The sequence below is a fragment of the Gouania willdenowi genome, chromosome 5 (assembly GCF_900634775.1).
Source record: "Gouania willdenowi chromosome 5, fGouWil2.1, whole genome shotgun sequence".
NCBI lineage: Eukaryota > Metazoa > Chordata > Actinopteri > Blenniiformes > Gobiesocidae > Gouania > Gouania willdenowi.
The window spans coordinates 11,882,247-11,902,511 of record NC_041048.1 but is presented as its reverse complement, the minus strand read 5'-3'; the positions used below and the strand labels follow the sequence as shown (position 1 = coordinate 11,902,511).

General features: G+C 37.0%; 1 pseudogene; it reads left to right on the top strand.

The window, feature by feature from the left end:
• Positions 1–2,823: 2,823 nt before the first annotated feature.
• The window catches only part of LOC114463044 (guanine nucleotide-binding protein G(s) subunit alpha-like), a 35,157-nt pseudogene continuing 17,715 nt past the window's right edge, over positions 2,824–20,265 (top strand).

The window sequence follows — 20,265 nt, the reverse complement described above, 5'->3', positions numbered from 1 at the left end:
AAATGTTTCACATTATTAGTTAGTAAAGCACATCTTTGAAGTAATAACACCTGGAGAAATATCCAACTAGTTTTTAAGGGTCAATCAAATCAGCGAGAGAACTTGTGAGCTATTGTTGTGATATTTACTTACATTGAAATCTGAATATAATGGGTTTCAGATTTAAAATCAATGGGAGAAAAGAGAATACAACCATAACACATTTCAAACCCAAACTCCATAGGTGGAAAACTCCTACTGGAAACCATTGCTCTGCCATTATATTCCATGTAATACAATACGACACACTGACGCTCATGACTGTCATCGGTGTCCTTGTTTACTCGAATCTTTTCCTCTATCGTCAACAAAGGTCCATGCACACCAGTGAAACTGGAAAATTACCAGCATAGCCTTTGGGCAAGAAAAAATGAATTCTCAAAGAAGAAAAAAACAAACCTCCCACACATTTGTAAGGGTTGTGTTGTTGGTTGATGGTAGATGGATCAAGTGTTTTATTTTAGCCTCAAGTTTGGAGCAAAAATGGAAGTCATTAGTTCTCTCTTCAGTTGGGTGTTCAGGTTCATTAGAAAGCCACAGCAGCATTTAGATGTCATGGATGAACTTTATGTGTTTTGCCCTGAGCACTTTCCTCTTACCTCTGCGTGTGTGTGTGCGATTTTAGACGTCAGAGCTAAAGGGCAATGGACCAATCAAAGCACCGTCACATGAGTTAGAGTGATGAGATATCTGGTTCTCATCCACAATAATGTTCACACTTAATATCAACTCAAATCTTGCTTTAACAACAAGCTCACAGCGTCGATTACGAGAAAACACATTTCTCATATTAGGAAAAACAAAACAAAAAAAACAGGATTGCCACAGTCTCATCTCAGTCAAGTGTCTTGATGGTTTTTCTTTGGGCCTGTAATGTACTTAAAACAAGTCAAAGTAAGTGAGAAATCTTTATCAAGAAAAGAAGATTGTTTATGCTCGAAGAACGTTGAAGAAAATCATTGAAATGTTGACAGCCTGTGAATATTTAATTTGGAACAAACAGCTAATTTTAGATCATTTAATCCTATTTCATTTGTTTTCTAGACAAAATACAACATGTATATCAGGGAATGTAATGTGAAATAATCTACAAGAAGTCAAAATACATCAGAATATGACACTTTTTTTTTAACTCTCAGGCTCATATACAGTATAACTGGAAGCAGAATAAACTCTCTATGTGCTTTTAAGTGTAGATTTTAAAATGTAACTTCACTTTATTAACGTGTAGGAAATGTACGAAGGTGTTCTAAAATACAGTTTCAAGCCACTAATTTAAATTGGTTTCTTCTTTTGGCACTAATCTGCAAAATACTTCACATATTTCCAGCTTCTGGTTTTACAGGTATGTTTTTTTTTTTTTTTTTTTAGTTTATGGGAAGTACTATGAGTCCTATTAAAATATTTGATTGTGTAATAAAAATGGAGATGTTCCCCTTTTTTTTATGATTGAATGATAATGTAGTTCACATTCTGGCACTCTGTGTCACACATAGATAATATTTAAAGGAAGCTTGGTGATCTTTGTGCTTCAAAGAGGGCGCCTCTCCCCTTCTGTAGCTCTGCTGCTTGAACCTCCGGGCAATCATGTGATCCGACCTGCTTCAGTCTACAGCTATCAAGCTAGAAAAAGGCTGACACCGGAAGTAGTGTCACCCCATTAAAACAAAAGACATCATACTTCTCGGAATTACAATGAATTGAAAACAATGAGTGAAATACAAATACTATACAATTAATTTATATAAACAACACGTTTTAAATGTATTGGTGTGAGAATGATTTTTTATAGTTTCCACTGCAATTTCTGTTAAATTATAACTTTTGAATATTAAGTTGTTGTTTTTTGGGTTTTTTTTTTTTTTTGTGATAGTTATGTATTTTCTGTTAACACTAAATTAGAGAAAATGCAATAGTTTGTGTCCCTCTAATAGAGACACATTTTTCAAAACACATAAAAAGATCTTTTCACACATTTCCTGATATAAAAAAGCAGCAAGTGATGATGTGGTTTGCTCAAGAAGGTCCTGAATGCTCGGTTCATTTCCCAAAATGAGGTTTGCATGTTCTCCCTGTGCTTGTTTGTTTGTTTTTGGTTTTTTTAAAAAAAATTTTTATATACATAGATAGCCCTGCTTTCTCCTGCAATTTGTAAAAAAGGGTATATGAGCTTAACTGGGTACTCAAATTGTTAATTAGGATTGTCCAAAGAGGAATTAAATGTTTTTGTCTGTTCCAATGTCTCAGCACAGTGACTGACTGAAACTTTATGTTCTCACTTTAAAAGATAAAGTGAAAACATAAAAAGAAATGTCATTCATTGCATTTTTTCGGTCATATGAAAGTATAAAAAACGTCTTTCTGCAGCAGGGATCTTATTTACGTTGTAAATTTAAAAAAAAAAAAAAAAAAAAAACATATTTAGGAAGATTAAAATAAAATAACTGAAAAACACTGTAGATCTTTATGGAAAGGCAGTGCGGATAACAAAAGTGTTTGAAACCTTATTTTGGCAACTTACAGAGAGCCAGAAACTACTCTCCAAGGTGAGGCAGTCACTTTACGTTTTGTGTTCTTATTTTCTTGGCAAATGTAAAAAAATCATCAAATTTGATGAAAAAAATAAATCATTTACAAATGTCCACATTTAGTCTGACCCTTTTGTCACTGCTGTTGGGAAGCACTGATTTAGTTTTTTTTTTTTTTTTTTTTTTAAATCTTTTTTTATTGTGAAAGCGGCAACCGGATATGAGCGCCTTAGCACGGGCGCCTTGACCCCGACACTCCGTTCCCAGGGTTCCGTGAGAGCCGTTTGCCCCACCCCACCTCTTCAACGCTATCTATCTCAATGTGCAATTCTCAGAGAAAATTGGGGTGGGGGGGCAAAATAATCCACAGTCACCCCGTGAAGAGACGAGTCTGAGCTCCGGTTCGTCGGTTCATCGGAGCGGCTGCGGCAGAAAGCAGCGTCTGACCGCGGCGCGTCCACGCACGGTGCACATGTAGCACCACATCGGATTCAAAGGGAATACAAAAAGCCCAGGGATTTGATAGCGGGCTGTACCTGCGCCAAAACCGGGAAATAACCAAGGATTCCTGCAGTTATCGTCCGGACTGCGATTTATTATTATTCTTATTATTTTTATGAATTCATCCATTGACATCAAGCTGCCAGGAAACTAACCAGGTTCACAGAAATACAAATTACCACCAGTGGAAGAAGGAAAAAGGACGGTGAAGCGAGGCCTTTTGGGATCTGTGATATATAAACCAAACCTCCAGCATCTACCAGGATGTCACCCTCCTCTGAGGCTGCCTGTCCATAGCACAGGGTCTGAAGGAGTCATTTTTAGGAGGATTTAAAGTTGCATCACTCAACTGAAACACACAGGGCCACACATGGCTTTGGTTTGAGCAGCAGTGTTGGAGATGGGCATCTGGAAACATCTGTGAGATCTCTAGTGTAGTAGCTGCATTATGAGAGAAGTCAGGGTGAGTCCTGGAGACATGGAGCATCGGTTGTCAAATGTTGGATGACTTCACTGCGGATTTATAGTTGGGAAGAAGAAAAAAAAACAGACAGGGGAATCCAAAACGTGTGAGGTGGCACCAAAGCAGCCTTTTCACACCGTGCCTGCTCCTGGAACCCCAACATCTGCCTCATCTGGACCTGTACATGTCACCCATTTTGTGCCAGGTGTCATACATATATGATATAGCTCCTCTGGACTAGACTGGGAATTATTTAGGATCAATAGCCATCAGCCCCCCTTTCACTCTTTCTGATCACCTTTTCCCCACCTTCCTCCTACTTTCCTCCAACCACCAACCCCTGCCTAGACCCTGCCAGTGGGTTTCTGTGAAGATGGGCTGTCTGGGCAACAGTAAGACTGAAGACCAAAGAAATGAGGAGAAGGCTCAGCGGGAGGCCAACAAAAAGATAGAAAAACAGCTCCAAAAAGACAAACAGATCTACAGGGCCACACACCGTCTCCTACTCTTAGGTAGGTGTGGGTGTGGGTGAGATTTGTCATTACTATATGTGTTTATAATCATGAGTTTCCTCATTTTATGTATTTGTGTAAGAGTCGTTCTTCTAAGCCCTTCTTGTATGAGTGTTTCACAACCACCAAAGCAATGATGCAACGGCACGGAGAGACACCAGGATGGGCAAAGAAGCAGCTGTGCTCTTTGTTTTTTTTTTGGAATATTGTAGAGCAGGGGTCACCAACCTTTTTGAAACTGAGCTACTTCATAGGTACTGTATAGTCTGAAGGGCTTCCAGTTAGAAAATCACTTTTTAAATATTTTTATTAAACATTTTCATGGTTTCACCTCAATTAGAGGTTAAGATAGGCTAGCAGTAACTTAAAAATGTAGGAAATCATTCCAACAAGTTCCTTTTGTCTTCTTTTTGAATAATGTTAAGGTTTCATTTATTCAGACAACTGTTTTTCAGGAAATTTACTTTAATCTCCTGCAATGTTTTGACTGTCAACTGCCAGTCTTCTTCAGAGGCATCTGCTGATTGCTTTGATGTTTCCTTTGACTTCTGCAAAATAATTCCACCAAGCTCTTTTTGTCTTATTTTTAGATAATGTTAAGGTTTCGTTTATTCAGATAACTGTTGTCCAGGAAATTTACTTTGATCTCCTGCAATGTTTCAACTGTCACCTGCCAGTCTTCTTCAGAGGCGTTTGATGATCACTTTGATGTTTCCTTTGAGTTTGGCGTAATAATTCCAGCAAGGTCATGTTAAGGTTTCATTTATTCAGACTGCTGTTTATCCCACATCAAACTGATCAGCAGACACCTCTGAAGAAGACTGGCAGTTGACAGTCGAAACATGTCAGGAGATCAAAGTAAATTTCCTGAAAAACAGTTGTCTGAATAAATAAAATCATAACATATTAAATGTAGGAAATGTTGAGGTTTCAACATGAAACACTTTATTTCTCCTAATTTATGCAACTGTTTAATTTTCATTAAATTCTAGAGAAAATTCACCTTGCGTTTTTTGAAAATACTATAACATATCATTGACTGACCATACACCAGAGGGGTATTCCATAAAGCGGGTTATGTTCAAACTCTGAGTATGTTCGGGTTCAAATGAGGGAAACTCTGAGTATCCCATTCCTAAACGCTCCCTGGCAACATTGTCCGTGAACTAAACCTGGTCGCTGGCAGGTTTTATCAAAGAAACCCTGGGTTTCTACCTGGCTCCGCCCACCTCAACACCGTTTCTGAACACTTTAATGAACCTTAACTCTTCTCTGAAACACATTAGTAACATCACACACCACAGACGTGTTCACATCATTACTAATGTTGTGTTGATTTACGTTTTTTTTTTTTTTTTTTTTTTGTGTGTGCAAACGGTGGTTTTCTTTATAACATTGTGGATGTAGATCATTTAGTGAAAGACACTGAGAGGTTGATCTGCATTAAAACATCTACTGACGTCTGTAGTAAAGTTCACTGAATACAAACCTGTGGATAATATAAAGTAGAAGATGACAATTTAAATGAATCCACTTTTAAGGCTCGATTATTGTTTCATATTGTTATACAGTTAAATCTGTAGATCACGGCTCTTTGAAGATATGATGGCGCAGTGAGTTGTCATGCTGCGCGTGGATGCGGTGGGTTCGCGTCCCGCTTCAGTGTTTTTTTATGACATTTTTTAGGACGTTGAGATGACTCTGGTGACAATATTACATTAAAAATCTATATAAATGATGCAATATCAAGCGGCATTTACTGTCTTAATATCCAGTGTAACGGGAGGGCTCTCAATGTAGCCATCCTATGCTGCTGACACATCTCCTCAAACACATTTTATTCATATTATTCACCGCTCGTCACGTCACTGAAGCAATAAAGTGATGAAGCGACCAAAAAGTGTGACTTATTACGGGTGATTTAAGCCACTATAGTCACTGAAGACTGAACGCACCTTTAGAACAGGCTCATATTCATCAAACAACGGCTTTTCACCCATTACGGTGAATAAATCACTATTTTCCGGGTGGTTGCCATGGCAGCTCGACTCATCTTCGATCCATTGATGATGGCTTTTTATCGCACGCGTGCACGTAAGTTACCCAAGGTTTACATACTCAGGGTTGATTAACCCACTTCATACCAAATGTAATGGAATCCGATACCCAGAGTTTCCCATCGCGGGGTATGTTGACCCAGAGTTAATGGATAGACTCAGAGTTTGTTATCCCTCCTTTATGGAATACCCCTCTGATCTGCGACACTTAAAAACATTTGTCACAATGTTTCCATAAAAATAAACATTGAAAGATGGTTCATTTAATTCTAAAACTTTATCATCAGTATTTAACTACATCTCTGATATCTATTTATCTTAGTGAGTTTGAATCCTGGAAAGTAAATCACATTTTAGATGGAACTCATCAGTGACTAGAGCTCCTGAGGGCCCCTCACATTGTCCATGAGGACACCGTGTTGGTGACCCCTGTAGAGCCTAGGTTCCCAAAGTGGGGTACGGAAATTGCCATAGGGGTTATGTGAAAAAAAACAAAAAAGAAAAACAGTTCGACAACATTGGAAATTCTGAATAAGATGTTTTATTGTGTGCTTACAGATTATGATTGATATATTATTCCTCAACAGGATAGGTGAAATTCATAGACAAATTTCACTGTAGGGACATGTTACATTATTATGTTTTTTAAGTGTGCAGGAGTAGGGGGTACATGGCTTTAGGTTAAATGTCTGAAGGGGTACGAGACTGTGAAATACTCTGTAATATTAGGAACTTTCAAAAATATTACATTTTCATGGGAGTTATTTACTGAAATTAAACAGAAATTGGGAGTAATCCTAAATATGATTTTAAAAAAAAATGTTATTTACCATCCTTAAGTTTAGTGGCTCAGGTGGTACAGAGGTTGTCTTCTGATTCCGAGGTTGGAGGTTCGATCCCAGGCTACACTTGCCCAAGGACACTTCAACACTTCGGTGTCAAAGTGTCCTTGGGCAAGACACTGAACCCTAAGTTGCTCCCAGTGGTCGACTAGTGCCTTGTATGGCAGCTCAGTCCCATTGGTGTGTGAATGTGTGAATGAGCTGATATTGTGAAGCGCTTTGGGAATTCCTCGGTGGTTATAAAGCGCGATATAAATCTAGTTCATTTACCATTTAGTAAATTACCCATTTTTACCCATTATTTCCATGGAAAGTTTCCAACTTTGAGATTTCCTGGAATTTTGCAACCCTGTAGTTAATAGTATTATTTCGCATGGATGCTAATATTTATATTTTAATTTGATAGTAATTTAAAATTGCTCCCATTTTTTGGCTAAATCCACGAAATAATTCCTTTGAAAATTTTATATTTTTGATGAAATATCTCCTACATTCCAGACTTTAAGCAATTTTCCGGCCCTTTGCCTCCCTACTTTCTCCACAATCATCCACTTTGAATATCTTTAAGGCTAATTTTGATCCTGTCATACGGCTCAATAATCTTGAAGGCAAAGGCTGTAAATTAGGATTACCATCATTGGATTAGTGGCTGTCCTAGCCATTCTAATTTGAAATAGATATGAGATTCATGCACTCAGACTTTAGCTGTTGGACTTACTGGACATTATTAGTGACACCATAACTGACCTTTTAAACTTACTAACCAGGCATGTGGCAAACAAACCCTTTATCAGTTGTAATACGAAAAAGGAAGGATAAAAAAGTGACTATTTCACCTTACCTTCCACATACTCACCAATCAGGAGCTGCCCTTCACCAACTGGAAATCCTGGACAAGCCTCCCACTTATTTTACAACCCCTTTAGGTCTATGCATTAGGGATCCAACATAACCAGAGGAAAAATAGTGAAACCATTTGTTAATGTGTTAAAAACATTATTCTGGTTTAACCATTTTGAATCTGGTTATGTTGCATCCCTAATTCCTAGATCTAAAGTGGTCGTAACAAGGCCGAAATAAAAAAGTGACTATTTTAGGTTGAGGGAAAATTCCAAATGTCTTTGTTAATGAAACAAGCTTGTATAGCGGGTTCATCAACCACGTCATCAACCCGGAAGTCGCCATTTTGGAAATAAGCAGCAGGTTTACAAACAGCACACAACCGAGCAAATCCCAAATTTAAAGAGGAAATGCTGAACTATTGTCGTGTTTTTGACTGTACTAATTGGTCAGACTGTAAAACACGTGGAGTTTTATAGACTGTCAAAAGTTCTAACAGATCAGGGAGAACAATGTCTGCATTTTATAGTCAGTAGTTCTACATCAGGAGAGCAGTGACATGAGACTAGCTCACCGTTGTTGCACCAGTTGTTATTGGTGTATAATATGCAAACACCGCCGCCCTCATCTCCTGTCTTGCATTTAAATCCAGCTTCAGGTAGTCCAGGTTGCTCTGCAGGGAGCGGACATTAGAACGCAGGATGGAAGGAAGCGGCGTTCTCTGAGGATTAGCTTTTAGCTTGGTTGCTAGCCCCGCTCCTGCTTCTGATCACACCGCTTCCTCCGCTGGCGGACACCGCTGGTACGAGGCTCCGCTGCTTCACAGGCCACTGGATGTAGTCGGCGTACCAATCGAGGTCCAGAGTAGTTGCATCTAACGGACTATAACTGTTTGATAACTGCTTAGATTTAGGCAAATTTAGATTTGGCTACATCTAAGATTGCCTGGTTGTTGTATATTATTTTAGAGTAAGTACGCTGCAGGTTCACTGTGAAATTATTAGAACTGACTGAGTTATCTGCTGATACACAGTATATCCGTTGCTAACGCCAGCCTCTACAGCCATAGCCCACCTCCAATCTTCTATAAGATTTAGGGTCTTCTGCTGTGTATGGGCTTGGTGAAATCTAGGGAGTTGACGATATCAGGATACATAATAGACGGAAGACTCTGGGTCATTGATCCAAGACGAGGAAGCCAACTCGTATGGATCTGCACCACCAGTAAACCGTATTTTTTCCAAATATCATGCCCTTTCCTGCGGACCAAGTCTTTCCCTGTATGCCTTTGCATCTCTAACGCCTTTTGAGGAGCTTTTCTGTGATTTATCCATCGCAGAGTTCACCTCTGTGAGTGTCAACATCCGCTTGCCTCCAACATGGCCGCACATCCGGGTTACTGCCCAGAAAGTTATGTCGGTGGAAATCCTCTATAAAGAGAAAACACTGGTGATCGTCGTGAGTTTATTCTCTAGGAACTTGTTGTTGAGTTGTTGAACAGTTGGAGGTTTTGTGTGCAGTAAGTGAACATCTTCTAGTAACTTAAAGTTTAGAAATAATCCCCTCCTAAGTGGTTTTTAAATTTATGAAATATAAATGAAGAAAAAACTGATGTGTTAGTTTCTGTCTGGATGTTTGTGTTGCAGAGTAGCCCAAAGTGACCATTTTATCTTTCTGTTCATTTCTGTACAGACTTGTGCTGCTTCTAGTAAGAAAAAGGAGTTCAAGTTTTGCTCTGTCAGTCAACACATACTAACACATACTAATTTTAAACTCAGAAAAGCAACTTTGTGTATCTGTCACTGAGTTAGTCTGTGATTGTGTCTGTTTTTTTTTTTCAGGAGCCGGAGAATCTGGGAAAAGTACGATAGTTAAACAGATGCGAATATTACACGTAAATGGCTTCAATGCAGAGTAAGTCTTTCTCTTTCTTTCCCTTTCATACCCATTTTATATTTACAACCTTTGTTTTCCTTAAAAAAAAATCCCAACAAAAAATGAATTTTTCGAAACTTGTACCATTTTGAGTAAAAGAGTATCTTATCTTAAAATATGTAGATGTATCCAATTTGTTGACAAAGGTGCTGCAGTCTTGAGGGGTGTGTGATGCTACATTCATATGATACTTTAGTTTTTAAAATTGTTATGCTGTCAAAACTGCCTTAATATATTTAAACGGTCAACCCACAATTCAAAATTCCAAAAAAACACCTTTCCATGTGTTTGCTCCATGAACCCATGAAGTAAATAAGTGAATAAAAACACATTTTCAGCTTTAAATCTCTAACTTATAATCAGTGTTAGTTAGTTAATATGTTCAAATTGTGAATTTTAGCACATAAATTCAAGCCTTTCCTGAAACGTTTCCTTCTTTTTTAACTTTTCGGTCAAAATAGGTGCTTTGAACAATGTGCCAGAAAGACGAGAGATGTTAACTCTACCTTCTAATTTAGTTTCTTATGATCAACAAGTAAAGTCAAGATTTTCCACATGAGCTTTTGTCCTGTTTTTTTCTATTGATGGCTTCACCGACGTATTTATATTCTTTTATTTATCCCTAACTCTTTTTTCTGGCATAACTAGACGGGGGCTTGTCACTGGTTAAATAAACTGTTCAATAATCTCTGATAAAGAAGTTTGAAGTGAGGCAGAGCTTAAGGATGTTGTTGAATAAACACTGCACTGTGTGACAGAGGATCTAGTCTTTATCCATGTCGGCTTTTTCATGGAAACAATTTGCAGGGAGTTCAATCCCATGTTGATGCTATGGAAACAAGTTTTTTTTTTTTTTTTCTGTTTTTCCTGAACATTTTTTTTTTTTTTTTTCCAAGAAAAGGATTTTTCAGGAGGAAGCATCATCCGTGGTTTATTTTTGGGTTGTATCTAACACACAGAATCTGAGTTTTGTGGTTCACAAATATGATTATTGACCTAAAGTTTAACATCAGTCAGCTGCTGAATTATTCAACTTCATTTTTCAATCATATCTTGAACATATGTGTCAAACTCAAGGCCCGGGGGCCATTTCTGGCCCTTTGGATTGTCCAATTCAGCCCGCAAGAGAAAGCAAAATTGACAGAAAAATTGTAAATCCATGTGTAAAGTAAACTCAACAATATTTGCAGGGGCTCAGAGTTTTTCCGGTGCTTATATCGCTTGATGGCAGTCATTTTTATTGTTCCTTTTTCATTTTTACTCTTATTACATGACATTTTCCTTAACTGAATACAAATTGGAAACTAAATCAAGGAAATTTAAAGTAAAGACCCTGTGGGGAGTGATTTATATCACTTATTGCTTGGATATTGTCAGTTTCTTACATATTTTGTATTATTTTTATTCATAGAAGAGCAAACTAGGGCACAATAATGTTGAAATTAGTTTTTCCGAATAAAATCTGTGGCCCACTTCAATTCAAACTGCTCCGTATTTGGCCCCTGAACTAAAACGAGTTTGACACCCCTGATCTAGAACCTTCAATTATGTTTAGTGTTATTGTTATGTCTAAATTAGGAGGAAAATACATCTATAAATTTAAGAATCAATTTGTAATCAGCAATAATAAAAAGTGTGATTAATCTCATTGACGACTACAGGCAAATGAAAGAATCCAATCAACCCCATTTATACCACACAATACTCCTAAAATACAGTATATACCTCTATGCTTTTATTTTGAAGTCCTCTAGTTTTAGTTATTCAGCTGCTGCTGTTCCATTCACGCTCCCATTCTTCTAATATTTGGTGAATATCACTATCTGAGTTTCAACAGGTTTTTTTTTTGTTGCTTTTTGTCTGAAGGTTTTGAAAGAGCAGCTGCTGTACCTGAAAGAGTCATGTGATGTTCAGGCCTTTGCAGCTGTTATCAATGAAACTGTGCACGGATACTGAAATGGTGTTTGTCTTTACAACACTCTGGGCAAAACGGAGCGTAGCAATGAATTTGCTAATACCTGCTGTTGACCATACGTAGGCAACTGGCGGCCCGGGAGCCTCATGCGGCCCCCAAAACAAAATTGTATTTCATGAATTTGAAGTCTAGAAACACAGAAAACAATAGTAAAATGCACAAAATGTCAACAAAAGTACACAAAATGCTAACAAAAACACACTAGAGAAACCACTTCAACATAAAATGACGACAAAAACAACAACATATAAAACGGGACACACAAAATGCCAACAAAATTGCACAAAATGACAGAAAAATACACAAAAAGACAACAATAACACAAAAGGTACAGCTAAAAGACACATAGTGACTTTAAAAAACACACAAAAAGGCTAAAAAATTACCCTATTGACAAGAAAATAGACAAATGAATTAAAAACACATAAAATGTCTAAAAATTAAATAAAAAACAGACCAAGGAAACCCGACACACTTTGTTCTTTCCTGTATTAATACTCAGATTGGTCATTATTCTAAATGCTAACATAAATGTTGATAATGTGGCCCTCGGATCAGACATTCACATTTTTTTGGGTCTCGCTCTGACACAAGTTTTTCATCTCTGCTGTAGACTGTTCACCTTTTGGCATCCAAAAGTGACAAAAACGGCAAAATAAACTGAGGTTTAAGGTTTAATTTAAGACCTGATTGAATTATGAAGACACTTGTTTGTTTTTGTTTTTTGTTTTTTTTTTTTTTTTTTTACTCGTGAGTGTTCACCAATCAGTTAAAACGTTATATCCACTGGGAGCCTCAATAAAAAACGGGAACTTTTCTTCACCAGTGCACCTTTGTTTGTTTCAGTATAGAGTGATGTGGATTCAGAAAATGAAAGGGTATATTGTGTGGCAATGGCTTCTTTCTGCAGGAGGATTGCATCCTGCCACAATGGTGCAGGAAGTGCTTACACAGCCAAATAATCATGTTTACGTCCATATTGATATTCTTCGTTCTATAATGTAAGATTTCCAAAAAAAATGGCCTAAGACTTTTTAATAAAGCATTGATTTAACAGGTATAAATTCCCATTTTATTTGTGTAGTAATATTTTAATTATGTGACTATGTGCTGTAATAACTGTTGCATGTGTTTTCTGTTCTCACAGGGAGAAAAAACAGAAAATACAAGACATTAAAAACAACATTAAGAAGCTATAGAGGTAAGAAATCCAATTTGCTACACTATCAGTTTTGTTTTTATTTTAAAAAAAAATAAATAAATTGGAAATAATTATTTATTAGAATAAAGATGTTAGAGGACATTTTTAGGACAAAAAGCAAATTTTTTACCTTCAAAAGTATTTTTTTTTAAAACCTGTTGTTGTAACTCCTATGAGTCTCTGATAAATCAATGTTTCTCTGCGTGTTTCAGACCATTGTGGCGGCCATGACGACACTCACGCCTCCCTGTCAGTTAGCCTGTCCGGCTCACCAATCCCGGATTAAATATGTACTGAACCAAATAAACCAGAAGGATTTTGAGTTTACCTCGGTGAGTCGCATCTCGCTTCCTGCAGATATTTCAGTGTCGTGAATTTCATTGACACTTTGTTTGCTTCCTAAGACGTCTGTTTAGTTTGGAATATTCCTTATCGCTAAAGTCACCGTAGTGATAAATGTCAGCTTCATATCAATGTACGCTTTTTAAGAGCATTAGGTTTATAAATGGTTTTACCATTACCTGCCTTTATGATTTGATACACAATATTGACCCTGCAAAAATCTGAATAATGAAAAGGAACAAGAGATCAAAAGTTATTTTATTTTGACTATTTTTATATATTATTATCATCATCACATTTAATAAATTAGAATTTATTTGACTTTAAACTCTGCAAGAGCTTTTTAAAATTCAAATATATATATATATATATATATATATATATATATATATATATATATATATATATATATATATATATATGTATATATATACTGTATATAAAAATAAACAACATCAGACTTTTTTCTATTTTAAAGTGCAAAAAGTGCCACTGACAGACTTATAGCGATATTTTGGACCAGAAATATGTAGGAGAAATTATGACTTGACAAGAACATAATATGCGAACGTTGATTGGCTAAAACCTCCAAAATAGCGATGTGTTTGAGGCAAAAATGACTTTCCACAAATTAATAGCAAACTTTTATTATTCATCTGTAGACTTTAAAGTGCCTTCCTCAATGGTTTGAGTATCACTTAAAAAAATGTGTTTGCTGCGGATCAATTTAAGTAGAATCCGTCTACCCTTCGTTCTCTGGTTATTTCGTTTCAAAACCCAATTGGAAAATTGAAAAAAAAAAGGTTGTTTTTTTTGGTTTTATCAATTTAAAACCAGAAACAAAAAAAACAGAAAAACCAAACAAGCAATGTTTTTCTGTTTTAGAATTAAATCTGGTTCTGTTTGTGTGACATTTGGATATTTACGGGGAAACTAGGACGGCAGCTTCATGTTTTAATCTCACCACACAGAGGGGACACACAGGCAGACCTTTATTCTGCTGTGTTTGGTAAAAGATGATCTTGTATCATGTTGTCCACCTCACACTGATGGCAGAGATGTAATTTGTGTGTCGATGACGTTTCGGTAAAGAGTATTAATGCTGGAAGTCCGAATCTGTGAATATCTACCAACTTTACCAAACAGTGTTACGGTCTAAATAGTATCCAGATAAACTGGTGACTGGGTGGACTTTTGCTCCTGGTTCGGACATAAAAAGAAGCAAAGCATAAGTCACATTACTGAGATATTGAGACGTTATTAATACAAATAATTCAAAATCAAAAAACGGATGTTACGTAAAACATGCACATATGTGGAACCAGAGGTGGTGTAATGAATCTACTGGTGCTCCTCGTTTCTTATGATCAACTTCCGTGTGTGTTGACGGCTGCCGTTAGCGGTATTTATAACGTGCAAAATAAACATTTTTACTGCCCTCAAAGAAAGCTGTATTTTTTTTTTTGCAAAAATGTCAAATGGTAGAAGTTCTAACACTTATTGTTCCTCACACCAGCCTCACAGTGAATAGTCACCAGTTCATTTGGATACTCTTTGGATCGTAACGCCGCGAAACAAAACTACAGCGTGAGCAGCTTTTTACGAGCTAAAACATCCACAGACTGCTTGAAAACAGGAGCAGGACCAGAAAACTGCTGAAATAAATCCTAGACAGTCCTATTGTGTGAGGAGCCCTGGTCTAAGACCCTTAAATGAGGTGCAACGGACTTCAGTTCTCGCTTTAATGTCCCCATAAATATCACACAAACAGCACAAGTTAAAAAAAAACCAAAACAGAAAAACTCTGCTTATCTGGTATTTGGTTTTTCCGTATTTCTGTTTAGTTTTAAATCCGAAAAACAAAAATAACCACACTGTTATTTGTTATTTTGATTTATTTTTAAAACAGAATAACCAAAGAAAGAAGGGTACACGGATTAAGTAGACTCTTTTTTTTCCCCAAATTTTGTTTTATTAAAATTACTGATCTGTAAAAACCTTTTTAAAACTAGACTTAAAGTTTGAATTCTCCTGAGCCAATTTTTGCAGAGTGTGTAAGGGCTTTGTTTTGAGTTCTCGGGTTGCCGACACAAACGGTGGGAGACGGGGGCCAGTCTTGGTGAGCACAGCTTTAATTTGCAGGTGTGCCTGCTCTGGGAGGCTGTCAATTGAATGTGTTTCACCTGAGGGATCCACAGACATTAGCACTGAATGCCTGTAATAAAGCTAAATGGGTCCAGGGGGACATGTCATCCAGAAACAATGAAAGCTCAGAGGGTTTCCCCTTTGGACTGTGGGCTGAACTCTGCAGCTCTAATGATTGAGAAGATACCGTTTGGTTTTTCTATCTCCATGTTATCAGTAATTTAAGCAAATGCTTGTGATTTACAGCTACTGGTACATATACAAGTTATTTTAAAGGTTTTCTTGCTACATCTTCAGATATTTTAAGTGGTAAAAAGAACCAGAAAAATAAAAGTAATCAAGTAATTAGGGACATATTTAATAATGTTTTTGGAACACTGAAGAAATGACCTTCGACCGGCACTTGGGTATATTGGGTGGATAAATATGTGTTGGTCCACTACCTTATTTACCAATAAGACCATGTTTCTTCTTCTTCTTCTTTACTGGCCCAATAAGAGAATTTGAACCAATTAAATGACCCAATAACAAAGCCCCGCCCCTTTACGCTTTGACAATTTTCAGTCAAGTATTTGCTCAGCTTACCAAAATATGTCAGAAATGTTGGTTTTTTCACAGTCTCATAGGAAGAAGGCACATTTACTGTCTGTGACACAAAGATTCAAAAAGGAGAGAGTTTAAAGTGATCTTCCACTGTTTTATAAATCTGGCCTAAAATCTTTGAAATGTATTTATTAGACGATATATGCATTGTTATGCACCATATTTATTTGATTTCCCTTTAAAAATGGGACTGCTTTACAGTTTAAGGCCCTGTGTTCTGCCATCTTGAAATCACATGATTGATGATGTCACAAGGCCCCACTGCCTGTAAACATCCCATTGTTTTTTTATTGGAGTGAAGCATTTCAACCTGCTTTTTTAGATCATTTAGCAGCTTTTTCGGTCAAATGCCGACTTTTGCTGTTTTTGGTTGCTCTAAAAAAACAGGAAAAGTTAAAGATGTCAATGTAACCCTCTTTTGTTTACCAAAAGAGGATAGAAACAGTTGTGACCCGAAAAATAATCTGTGACCGCAGGGGGCGACGATTCCCAATCTGTGGTTTTGTAGTAGACAATGAAGCAGAGAAGACGAGCTCTCTTCAGGGACCTGTTACTCTCCCTTAAACAGTGCACAGCTGATGCTCTGGTGCTGAAGTTAGCAAATAATAGCTGTTGAAGACGCCCAAACCCTGAGGATTTAATAAATTGAACATATCTGCCAGAAACCACCAGAAAAGTAGCAACATGGCTTTCAAGGAGATATTTTAGGTTTTAGAAACACCATTTATAACAGTTCTCATCTCTACAGTTAAACAGCTGCATGTCAGCATTTTTTAAAAGTATAAAGTGTGATAGCACAACTCATATGTGCATGACTGTGCTGTGTGTGACGGGCTGAAGATGGTATTTGGGCAATAAATGGCTGTATTGTGACAACCAGGCCTTGAGCGCATCCCAGTTTTCTTCATGAACTCGATGAACTGATATATATTCTGCTTCTTTCTGAATCTGCTCATCTGTTCTTAAACAAATAAATCCAACTGGAGAACCACAGCCCTCAAATGCCTGCACGATTCTGTTAATTTTTAACCTTTATTTATTATCTGCTACAGGATTGTTTCTATTGTGTCCTGATCCACAGTTTCAGAAAGGAGGGATTTATTTAAAAAATATCAAAAAACATGATTCTGTCTTATTACAAGTTGCTTTCTCAATGTTCTGAGTAAATCCTAAGATTTAGATTTTATTTTGATGTTTTCTGTTATAGACACTTGTTCATATTGATGTTTCATGTTGTTCATCCTAACTTTGTTTTTTTTTTTAAATCCTTTTTAGGAATTTTACGACCATGCTAAGATCCTCTGGAATGACGAGGGTGTGCGGGCATGCGGGAGAGGTCTAACGAATATCAACTCATCGATTGCGCGCAGTAGTAAGTAATTAATTCTTACAGAGTTGTTTCTATTTGATCACAATAATCGCTCCTAGTTAGTTAGTTAGTATTCTTTAGCCTTGGGTAGAAAATAAGATGTGAATGTTGTGATTAAAGGTGATTTTTTTGCACAAATTAGCCGTCTATAGTTTCATGGATCTGGTAGTAGAGCTTTTTTTTATATAGAGATTTATTTTTTGTTCCCACCTGTGTTTGTATTTGTGTCTTCATGTAAGATCTGAACTACCTGTCATAGTGGGTGGATCCATTGCATCCCTTATTGCGTCTATTAGTGAAGGATTGATTGCGCTGGACATAATGAATTGCTTGGAAATGCTGTTTATGATCAATTATTTTTTATTTGGGATGTTTGAGTTTTTCTTAAATATGTCCCTCAGGGAACACATTTTAAAATTGTATGTTTAAATTCCCATGAAAACTGATTCTACAGTCCAGCACTCTCACAACTTACACACAATAGCCAATAGTTTTTTGTTTATGTGCAAAGGGATAGCAACAGTATAATTGGCGGCACACTTCCCCCTCTACTGTATACCCATTTATTTTTCAAAATAAAATACCTAGAACGTTCATAGAAATTAACTACTGTTTTATTTTCAAAACTTTATTCTTAATTTCCAGTTCTTAATTCACGTTAGTCACAGCAGGGGCCACAGAAGAGTGATTGATTGAAACGAGGGCCACATTATCAACATTCATGCTAGCGTTTGAAATAATGACCATCTGAGCATTAACACAGGAAATAACCAAAGAGTGTTCTTTGTGTTTTTTGTTGTCATTTTTGTAGATTCTCTTCTTATTTGTGTGTGTGTTTCTGAGTCATTTACTGTTGTTTTTATTAATGTTATATTGTGTTTTTTTTTTTTTAAATTTATGTAGGTTTTTTTGTTGTCATATGTAATCTTCTAATTGCCTTGTGGTGTTTTTGTGAGTCGTTTTGTTCATTTGTTGTCACATTGCTGTTTTTTGGAGTCATTTGTTTTATTTCTGTTGTTCATTTTGTGTATTTTTGTTGTTGTCTTGTCTGTTTTTGGAGTGATTTTCTGCGGTTACCTTGAAGGCAGCACAAACACATGGGGCCGCTGGGCCACCAGTTACAACACTGTGGTTTTTTGTTTGGGTTTTCTCTAGATATCGACCGATATATGGACTTTTTTCAAGATCCGCCATTGGTCAAAAAATAAAAATGTTGTTATATTGGTGTCGTGCTTTACTGCTAATTACCCGTTCTGTACTTTTTGTTTTACTTGGCTTTGTACGGCTATATTTAAAGTTCAATAAATATTAGTTCTCTTGATGTATTTAATCTAATTTCTAATATATGCATTAATTCATATAAGTGTTTCAATTGCTCGTCATATTAATGTGCTTTGAAAAACAGTCTATCGGCTTCCAAAATCATCTTTGGACATCGGCCTGAATTTTTTTTTTTTAAGTCTATATCGGCATCGGCCTTGAAAATCACATATCGGTCGACCTCTAGTTTCTCTTACGTTGGTTTAATTTTCCAGTTTTAATGAAATTTGTATCAATCATGTAAAGTTTTAACATGCTCTATTCCTGTTGAGGCTTCTCTTACCTGGGTTGCATCATGTTGCTTTTGTTTCTACAGTTAAAGCAACAAGCAGCACGACGCCTTTAAAATGTATTGCTCTGTGGCCGTTGCTAATGGATGCATTTAAAAACGAGTCAAACTAGTATGAGTTATTGAAAGCAGCAGCATGATGAGATCGTCAAAGCAGCTCAGGTGTTTTTGGGGAGGTCGTGGCACTGTATGAAGCGTGTCCTTTGGTTACAAAGTGTGTCCTTTTGCACACATATGAAGGGCCTGAAAGAGAAAAGGAAAGCGCTTCCCCACATTGTGGAGCGTCTTTTTCTCCTCTCCCACACTCAGCAGTCCCAATGCTATGGATCAGATGCTGGGCTGGGTGGCCAGACCGGAACTGCTCCCCTCCCGCTTCTGTGTGCTTATGTAAACAGAAGTGGAGAAAGAGAGCTGGTTGAGCTATTTTTCCCAGGCCGTCTGCAGAAGTAGAAAGACTGAGAGAGTGTGTGAAGAGAGAGAGACAACTTTAGCATTATAGGTGAAAGTTGCTTCAACCCTGGATCAGCACAGGACAGCCTAGCTTAACCTAACACACACTAACCCTCACCTCCACCTAATAGAGTGCAACAAGTGTTATCATAAAAGTCTAGAAACTGAAACAGAGATTGAGCGCTTTGTTAACCTACTACTCATACTCAGTCTGCCGTCAAGATTAGATATAGTGTCACATTAGATGGTGTGCAAAGATTTAGTACGCGAAAAATGCCCTGATGTATAAGATATCATGACATTTTTCAAGTATGCACGGTGGGCATACTAGTCATACTCAACTGCCCCATGGTGCATTGCAAGCGGAACATAAAATCATCCTGCCTGGCTTCAAGCTGAAAGGCAAACATCCCCTTTTCAAAACAAAAGCATCTCTTCTTGTCTTCCATTGGTTTTTAATGCTTTTGTAAATAGGGATCTTGTTTTGAAGTTAACCGGAAGTTTTGTCAGTAGCACAATGGCGGGTCTCCAAAAATCTTCAAAATGTTGTCATGAAATATGTTTTCCGAGAGTTTTATAGATCAAATGACCACATGTTGACATTCTACTTGGTCGCTTTTTCACTTAAATTGTTTGCAGAACTTTCAAAGGTGGTGAATCAACGGAAATATTTAGCCTCAGTGTGCTTCAGGTTTTTATCCTTGTAGGTTCAAAATGCATCTAGGGGAACTTGGAAGTATACTTTAGTCGGAACGGTCATCATTTTAATCATACTAATAGTATATACTCATTGAGTATTGCGATTTCGAACACAGCCGATGTCTTACTCTTAACGTTTTGAATTCTGAGAATGA